Source organism: Branchiostoma belcheri, unplaced genomic scaffold (assembly GCF_001625305.1).
Source record: "Branchiostoma belcheri isolate BF01 breed outbred unplaced genomic scaffold, Haploidv18h27 scaffold1, whole genome shotgun sequence".
Lineage (NCBI taxonomy): Eukaryota > Metazoa > Chordata > Leptocardii > Amphioxiformes > Branchiostomatidae > Branchiostoma > Branchiostoma belcheri.
The window spans coordinates 8,485,574-8,493,705 of NW_017802379.1; positions in this window are offsets into that span (position 1 = coordinate 8,485,574).

The following is an 8,132-nucleotide window of genomic DNA, read 5'->3' on the forward strand; positions in this document are numbered from 1 at the left end:
CAGGTCGAGAGTTGGTTCCACGGCACAAGCGGCTTGGTTAGAACTCAGCTTCTTTTGACGTCTGTGATAAACAAAAATTGATAAAAGATGTAGGACTCTACAAGTGTGTGAAAGAGACAACATCAACGAATCTAGTCTACAATAACCAGAAATAGAACAAGACAGGCATTCAACTATTTCCATGGGAACAAATTAATTTATTGACAAAACTCCGATCCCTTACATCTGGGGCAAATAGATTCTCATGATGCCTGCTTTTGGGACAACCTACAAACAACTATTTACTATAGTTGTCAATGGAAAATAACCGACTTATTTGTAAAATGGCTAGAATTCCCCTGCAGACTGACTACAAATGTATACTTCATTAGACTCGCCCCTGAGGCGTCGCCAATAATGTATATTAATGAAAGACCTGTACCTTTTCCTGTAGCTGTTTCTGTTCTTGATACATTCCCTGAAGTCCTGGTGGACGCCTTTCCTGTCTTCCATCTTGATTCCACGGCTTTTTATGAACTACATGTACAACAACAATAATGTACATTAATGAAAGACCTGTACCTTTTGCTGTAGCTGTTTCTGTTCTTGATACATTTCCTGAAGTCCTGATGGACGCCTTTCCTGTCTTCCATCTTGATTTCACGGCTTTTTATGAACTACATGTACAACGAAACAGAGAGGAACATATCCGTTTATCATCTGTCATCAAGGCACTGTATATTGCGATATCAACACGGCGGAGGTAGCCTGTACCAGGCTCCTCAGGCTGCTAGAAAAAATACTAACGTTAAGCGACGGTCACAACCCGCCGTACGTGCTTTTTCTCCGTACGTTTTTTGGGAGGCTACGTCTGCTACGTTTTTTCTGAAAACGTGGGGAAGAAGTGGCGTCTACGCACGTCACTCGCACGTCACTCGCACGGTTGCACAAAGTGTAAGAGTGTGGTCTGCACGCCAAGTCTGGCAGTGAGCGGTTGCGTGCATCGTACGTTGCGCAAGTGGTAAGTGAGTTGTACGTGCTTACAACGTACGATCTCCGTGCGATTGCAACTTTACCGTAAGGAAGCCGTACTCACACGTGCTTCTTCCGCACGACACGTACGGGGCACGCACGTCGCTCGTACTCGCACGCACGGGTGGTGAATCCGCAGACCGCACGTAGAAAAAGTTTTACATGCACTTAAAGTTCTACGGCGAGTCTGCGTGCTCCCAAATCCGTAGGATTCCTTACGGAGGCGGTACTCTTCACGCACGGGTGCCCTGCGTTTGCCCACGTTTTTGCACGTAGACAGCACGCAGAAGCACGTACGACGGGTTGTGACCGTCGCTTTAGAAATGGGCCAGATAGCATGTTTACGTTTGGTGGAGTTTGCCGGTTAGAGGGTTTACTTTGACACATACCCCCTGGTTCAGTCTATTTGGCCAATTTCTAATATTTCCCAACAGCCTGGTAAAGGCTACAACGGAGGTGTGAAGATACATTTACAAGTACCAATTCTAGCGCCACTTTGAAATTGTATACTATGCAACACATCTATATTTTTTAGCTTTATCCTGGTCCTCGCAGAGTGGGACTGAAAAAAAAAATCAGTCAAGATGTCGATGAGTCAACATATACATTTTCTACTTTGTTGTCAAGTTCCCTACTAGGGTTAAAGTAGAAACCTATTGGTATCAAGTGATTGCCATAGAATTGGTATACTTGAAATCAGTTGGTGAGATAAAACGAACAAAAACTACCTCTTCGATGGCGAGCTTCGTCTCGGCTGATTTCATGCTGGTCAGGTCCTTTTCTCTGACGATGTTTCTCAGAAGTGCCTGTCGAGAGAAAAGCCAAGATTATTGTGCATTTGTAATATTCTTAAACTTGTCGGAATTATCGGAATGAAAGTAGAGTGGGAGTCGCTGCCACCAAGTACAGTATGGGTATCACAACTAGATAGCTTTAAACAGCGTCTACAGTTAGATGTGCAACGATGAAGTGTAAATAAGTACAGGTCGTTTAAATTAATATTGTAACCGACTGCCGCCAAGCTGCGTGCCTGCAAAGCTGGTGTGTTACGCCAAAGGGCTGTTAGATTCGGGGTGTTATACTGTACCAGCAATACAGAATACACAATACAGAAAGAGTGGAAAGACCATAACCGGTATAGTTACATTGTATATGACACGTGCAGAAGTGTCCTGATCTGCCGAGGTTGCTTTTATCGTTGGCGGTCGGGCCGTTGTCGTCATGTTGTTGGTTGTTTGTTGTATTGGGCTGAACGGTGAGCGTTCTGAATGGTCGAACCTGTAGACTTCTGGTGGTTGAACTCCGTAACAGAAGGGCGGTGGCCAGTACTGTGGCCCGTGAGTCGGTTCCGTACCGCCCGGCAGGTCGTGAGTCGGTCCCACGGCGCCTGGCATCTCGTGGCCCGCTGGTGGTTCCGTGCCGCCCGACACCTCGGGAGTCGGTTCCGTGCCGCCCGGCAGCTTGTGAGACGGTTCCGCTGCAGTTGGCGGCTTGTGGCTCGTTCCCGTGGCACCCGGCGTCTCGTGGCCCGCCAGCGGTTCCTTGCCGCCCGGCAGCTCGGGAGTCGGTTCCGCAGCGCCCGGCAGCTCCTGGCTTGTTTCCGCTGGCGTGTTAGTCTGTTCCGCGGGATCCGTGGCACCAGCGGCCTGCTCAGACCCCAGGCTCTTTTGTCTGTGATATAATAAAGCAAAAAATCTTTATTGAAAAATATTGCACTTTTTTTATCCAAAAATAGTATTACGGTATTGCATTTTTCATGATTTTTGTTGCCAGATTTTTGTTGTTTTAATATAGTGCACGGAGGTACTGCTGTTGTTGTTGGGATGAAAACCTGACAAAACCTTCTTACTTCTGGGGCAAAACAATTATTTTGAGGCCTGTATTCGGACGACAAACGGATATTTACGTGACATTCCAGGTAAGTACATGTAGCTAGAATCAAGGAGATTAAATACTTGTACTTAACCTCCTTGCTAGAATCCATGCAGACTGACTATGAAGTATAGTACTAGTATACTAATGGGTTTGCCCCTGAGGCGTCGCCAATAATACATTTTAATGAAGGGATTTATACCTTTTCCTGCATTTTTCTCTTCTTGCCTTGATACACCTCACGAAGTCCTGGTAGACGCGCATTCTGTCTTCCCTCTTTATTCCGCGCATGAACTACAACAAAATAGAGAAGAAATGCATTTTTAATTCATAACGCCAGAGTCGTTCCACGAGTCACACTGAAATTGCCAATTATGCTTAGTTGTATCCATAGTTTTAGATTTATATTCATGTGTATCTGTATAGCCGGTATATGGCCATGTTGATTTAATTATATGGATGACATCCTCTGTGAACCCCAAAACTGACGCGAGCGTGCGAATAAAAAAAAGTTTCGCAAAAAAAAAGTTGCTTTCATTATGAAATCTACGTGGTCATGAAGGTGGAACAAATGACACAGAGCTATATTTTTTGCAACTTACGGTACATGTATATATTTTTGCAACTGTATATGGTTGAAAACTTTTTTTGTTGAAACGGTCGAAAATTGATGCGCGCGCGGATGTTATCCATATAATCAAATCAACTTAGCCTTGTGTAAATCTTCTTTTGTGTATTATATGCGTGTGTTTGTTGTATGTATGTTTTTCTCGAATGAACCCTGGAGATCAGCCTTTAATTTGGCTAAAGGGTATCGAAATAAAGAGAGAAATTATGCCTTGCGAGAAATGAAGGAAAGTACTAGTACAATGTAGTAAGTTGAAGCACCTACTTATGACTGGAAAGTAGAAACCTACTAGCACCCTCAATTTTGTGATGAAACCTCCTTGACATGCCACCCTGACTTAATTTTATGGATGACATCCGCGCGCGCATTGATTTTCGCCTGTCGCCCTAAAAAAAAAAAGATCACCTCCACCGAGGCTCTAGGCCTGGGTAGTCCATACTAATCAGCAACAAAACGGAGCCGAGCACCCAGGCTATCGAATTCGAAGCTCCACGACTCAAGAACTCAGTAACATAAGTATAGTACCGATTCATAAATGCCGCAAAAAGCCAGCATGTGCCGGCTTGTCGTATACGTCTCTAAGTACTGTCGGGAATTCACAATACTAGCTTTGTATTCCTGTGGTTTGGGGGTCTTCAGAGGATGTCATCCATAAAATTAAATCGGTGTGGCCTTAGATACTAGTACTAACGTTAGTAGTGATAGTAAAACCGAATACTAGTAAAAATCACCTCCTCGATGGCATCCACCGTCTCAAATGTCATGTCGGTCAAGTTCTTTCGTGCGACGATATCTCTAATGATTGCCTGTCGAAAGAAAGGCACAGATTTAGAACTGTTATTCCACTTAGAAATCACAATCAATTCAAGTGTGGAGAGTACACTTAGTTGTGAAACACCGTATTAGAGCTCAAAACTTATGCTTAGGTCACATTTCCAAACCGGGACCCGGCCGGGCTGTTTGTATAAACGAAAAATTAACAATTCATATCAGGGATTTGCCCATGATTATTATCGAAAATTTTTCTGTGTTTCCTTGTCGTTAATATCATACTTTTCGTTTCATAAGACTGCCCGGCCGGGCCCCGGTTTGGAAATGTGACCTCAGCATAATTTTAGTGTACCAAAACGTTTACTTACGTTGTTTATGCGGCGCGTAGCAATGTCATGATGTGCCGACGCTTCCTTTGGCGTTGACGGTCGGACCGCTGTCGTCATGTTGTTGGCTGTTTGTTGTATTGGACTGAACGGCGAGCGCTCTGAATGGTTGAACCTGTAGATCACTGGTGGTTGAAACCCGTAACAGAATGGTGGTGGCCAGTACCGCGAGTCTGTAACAACAGGTGGGGGTAGCCCCTCGGTAGCGTAAGTCAAGTTGGACGGATCTCTAACGCCTACCGGACGGGAAGGGTACTGCAGATTCCAGCTTGGGATCGAAGGAAAACCGACCGAGGGGCCGTAGGCTGGTGGTCTGCGAGGATCCATAGTCTCGGAAGAAAGTACTGTTCAAGTGTTATTCATAGAACAGCAAAGTCGATCAAGCCTCGCAAACGATCTGTTCCCAATATGCTTCAATCGACCGATCCTAACAAGGATGTCAATCACAATTAGCAGTTCAACCAATGATAGGACGACAGTTAGTGCTTCGACCAATGAGGGAGTGGCTGCTTGTGTGTCACAAATTTGCATTTTTAGGCTTTTTTCTCACACTTCGAAGTTTGGACGGAGGGGGTAATACGGGATAAGTCTATTGTTATTGAAATAGCGGTAAGGTTCAAAAACAACTTGTCTGAATGCCAACTGTCAGACCCTCCATTGTAGTGCCAAAGTTGTTGAATGCCAACGTCTAGCGACATGAAACAATGACTGCAGCGGGATGAAACAATGATCCTTTGAAGCGACGCTTGCCGCATACTCACACCTGAGGCTTTATGCTGCCGCGAACGCGCCAGACATATGTATTGGACCCCACTGGGACTAGCTTGAATGTCATGAATTTCACACTTCCTATAGATGATGTGTCAGATATGTCTGTTGAGTATACTGTTGAGGTACATGTAACGTTACCTTGAGTTAGGCCATGGAGGTTTTTTCTACCTCCATGGTTAGGCCATGTGACGGTAAAGATGCAGCCTGTTTGTGTACGGTGGCTGGAAGCCAATGAATGCAGTACTGCCAACGGTCACTGATCGGCGCTTTAAGGCCACCATGTTGTCAGATGCAGCCGTTTAATTTGGTCGGCTCCTTGCTGGAAACGAACGAGGTGACAGTCACCTCGTTTCCAGCAAGCAGGGTACAAAGTGAAGATACACACAGGGTACAAAGTGAATATTGACTTTTTATGAAATCTAATTCTTCAGGAAGGTTGAAGGTTCAAACTCAGGTAACATAATACCAAACAATAATTTCTATATTTCATTTCTTTTATGACATTGAATTCTTCTCTTAGGACACATTTCTTTCAGTCTAGTTGTCCTGATGTAAATGGCAAAATATTCTGATAGATAAAAGACATTCTACAATACTAGCATCCGTTTTCTACTATTTCTTTTTGGCAACTTGCAGCATATAATATGGTTTATGGTACTGTAGTCTAGAATGGTGTTAAATTGTCAAAGTTTTTAAAATATTCGAAATATTTATGCGTAAGATGTTATCCATGTAATCAAGGTGTTTTAAATCTTCTGATGGTTAGAAAATACAACTGTGAAAAAAGTATGGAAAGAGACATTTTAACTCTTTGCAACATATCAGCTTTTTATTCTTTCAGCCAACAGATGAACAGATATGTTCACAATACAAAGCACACAGCGTGTGTCTATCTTCTAATACAAAGGCTTCAAACTCCTTTGAAAATAAATACACTCAAATAATTTGAAGGTCATGGAAATACTATCTGTGCTGAATGGCTTCAAAGTAGCATTAATTTTTTCCACACATTTTTTTTCTGAATCATTTCAATTTTCCACAGAATCTTTCATGATTGTACAATAGCCTGAAATACAAAATCTATCATCATGATAAAATAATCTTCACTTCAAGCATTTTAGTCCAGCCAGACTGTTTTTGCAATTTATACTTATTATAAGCTTTGCATTCAACAAATCTATGATAGTACATTATTGACAATGGTGCAATTGTTACTGACAAGAATAGCAAAATACACCCAATTCATAGTCCACTATAAAGTGTACACTCTATAGACTCTGAAGCAGACTTTTTCTTAACCTTCGCCAGTACATGAAGTTACAAGTTCTGAATATGTCAGTCTGTATTATGCCTAAAGCTCTTGTCACACATTCAGAACCTTTATTTTTACATACAGCCTGAAAGCACTGGCTAATATAATCTTGTTAACACTTAGAGAATCCATCTAACTGATACAATATTACAAACATTGCTCTGAATATTGCACATTCAAACGTAGCAGTTTTTTTCTTCTTATAAGACAATGTTCCTGCCAAGGAATTCACAAATTCATACTATTAGACAACCCAACACTAAGTACTGTAAGACTAGTAAGACTGTGTGAAATTAGCTTCACAACACACATACTGGCTCAACATTAAACTGAACAATTCATAACAAGTCTTTTAAATCAGGGGAATGGTCATGAATCTTCCACATACGAATTAACCATCTCCCTGCTGCATAACCATTACAAATCTGGTGCCAAATGGTAGTACCTTAGCAGGCTGAAGGTTAAAAAAAAACGTTTCTGTTAAAGAAATAAAATATCATATTTGTTGGTCTGAATAGCATTAAGCATTGCGAAGTACACACATTGTCAAACCTGTTAGATCAATGTCAAACCTGATACATTTTGTATTTGAGGCATTTCTATATGAGGTAATTATGATGCTGAATGAGAAGTTAAACCTGTACCCGTATAATTTTGTTACATGTTTTGTCATTTTGAGTGGTGGACATGAAGAAAATATCCTACCTAAATCCTTATACTACACTCATTTGAATGTAGTCACTGCTGTACATTTCCTAGCAAATTATCTGAATGCTGTAACTTTCAGAAAAATTGCAGAAATCATAAAAGTAAACTTCTAAAAGCTTAACACTCAACTACTACAGATTCAGTCATTGAAAATTTGCTGAATTAGATGTAAGTAGAAGTTGACAAACCTTGGCAAAGTACATGCAGTAGTTTACCTCCCTGTCTCTTGACCTAAGGTATAAGTGTCTTTTTCTTTCATTTCAGTGTTTAAATTTGATATCCCAGTGCACGAACCATGTCAAAGGTTTTGTCTCAGCAGGCCAATTTCTTAGCAATTGGCAAAAACTTTTTGTCAACTTTGCTAGCACCTTGTACCTTTAATGACATTTATATACATGACACATCAGTGCACCTTCCTCTTGGTATTTGGGCATAGGAGTTATATTTTACTATGGGTATCTCCTATGCAAAACATTCTTGAAGAAAAATGACAAAACCTTTATTAATAGAGTTTGTTGTATCATTAATAATTTTGTTTTAATTTTGAAGTTAGCTTTAGAAATTCAGATTAAAGCTAGAGGAGAGGCAGTAAGTTTTGATCCCCCCCTAAAAAAAGAATCGAGCCCTGCTGTCATGTCATAACAATAACTAGTACTTAGTATTAAAAAAGCTG